Source organism: Pteropus vampyrus, unplaced genomic scaffold (genome assembly GCF_000151845.1).
Source record: "Pteropus vampyrus isolate Shadow unplaced genomic scaffold, Pvam_2.0 Scaffold40, whole genome shotgun sequence".
NCBI lineage: Eukaryota > Metazoa > Chordata > Mammalia > Chiroptera > Pteropodidae > Pteropus > Pteropus vampyrus.
Genome location: NW_011888821.1, coordinates 2,916,780 through 2,918,551, shown reverse-complemented (window position 1 = coordinate 2,918,551; position 1,772 = coordinate 2,916,780). Strand labels below are relative to the sequence as shown.

Genomic DNA, 1,772 nt, shown 5'->3' with positions numbered 1-1,772 from the left:
TGGCTCCTCCAGAAGCAAATAAACAGCTTTAGAAGGTGAATCGCAAACCCAGTCATTAAGTTACATCTGGAACAACTTTGCCAGAGCTTTACAAAGATTTGTTTCTATAGAGCAAGTGACATGATAGGCTCCACATCACTTTTTTATTTTTATTTATTTATTTATTTAGGCAACCCTTGGTTGACCACACAGTTTGCAAGGAACTTGTCAGCCTACAATCCTTTATTCTTTTACTTTTTATGCCTACAGCACCTGGTTTTCCTAGGTGATCTCCCATCCAAGTACTAACCAGGCCCGACCCTGCTTAGCTTCTGAGATCAGATGGGATCAGGCTTGTTCAGGGTGGCATGGCCATAGACTCCATGTCACTTTTTTAAAAATTAGCTTGTTCATTTTTCTTTATTCTCCCTTTGAGGAGAGAGTTGCATAGGGATGAAAATGTTCTAAAGTTCTTCTTAGCATATGCCACTCCAAACAGAACATGCCATTGTAAATACCAACAAATCCATATCACAAAGACAGTTTCTGTTTGATTCAACAAACACTCATCGGGCACCAAAGAATTGTCTATGTGTTGGACATTAAATATTTTAATAAATAAATGAATATTTATTAATCTTCATATGCCAAAAGCAATACACATTATTATTAACATTTCTATTAATAAATAATAAATAGATGGTACTTTCTCTCAAACCTAATGAGGTAGACACATCCAAATGATATTGAAGCTTAGGAGTATCCATAAGTGCTAAATATTACAACACTGCCTGAAGTGATGTCACCAGAACCAATAAACTCATATATGTTGCTGCGCCTCTGGTCCAGACCCAAGGCAGACGTCATTCATTGATTGTAGCATTCTATGGATGAATGTGACTGACAATGTGATTAAGGAGAAACCATGTGCATCCTAGCTCTCAGATGATCTCTCTCTCTCTCTCTCTCTCTCTCTCTCGTTTTCTATAGCGTAAACTCAAGCCTTTAAACATTCCCCACACCCAAAGTCTCTTGATTGATTTCACGCCATTTCATTCTTTGAGAGACAGTAGCTGCCTCCTTGTTTGCTGTAAATAATATTTTACTGTGTCCTTGTGCTTTTCTTCATCCCATTGTTGCTGAAATTATCAGCATTGCCACGGTAATCATCATCATCACCACCATCATCATCATCACTACCATTTTCTGAGCACTGTAAGTGTTAAGTATTTTCTCTGCCTTGTTTCAAATTCTTAGGACATTCTGAATGGGTATTTTTATCACCATTTGACAGATAAAGAAACTGAGATTTAAAGAGGCAAAGTAACTTGCCTAAGTTTGCCTAGTAAAATTCGGAATTCAAACCCACAGGTTATGACATCATAGAAAAACTCTTTCTACATCAGGATGTAAACAAAGTTTCTTCTCTCTCAGTCCAGGTTTCCCAAACCCTCTAAATGTAAACAATGGCACAAGAAATGTTTATTTTCTATTATTGCGACTTGAATTAGTGCAATGTTTTGTGCATCAGAATTTAGACCGTAAGCCTAGAAGTCACGTAAAGAATATTAAAAAATCCCTTTGTTCCAATTCGGAAATGTATGGCCAGTACTGAAAATATTACTACAGCTTTGCCTGTATGCCTATTTTTTTCCATGATAAATTTTGTGTCATGAGAGTTTCCTAACTCACTGGCTTCCCAACAAGCATTTCCATTTGGGTTTCTTTTATGGTGTGCAGATGGTAATAAAATAAAGCTTGCCATTCCCATCCTTGCTTTTAACTTTCATCAC

General features: G+C 36.9%; 1 non-coding gene across 1 annotated transcript; it reads right to left on the bottom strand.

The window, feature by feature from the left end:
• Nucleotides 1-240: 240 nt before the first annotated feature.
• On the bottom strand, nucleotides 241-359 carry LOC111738599. Its single transcript, XR_002779894.1, has one exon. It is a non-coding gene; the product is annotated as a 5S ribosomal RNA (ribosomal RNA).
• Between the last annotated feature and the right edge of the window lie 1,413 nt (nucleotides 360-1,772).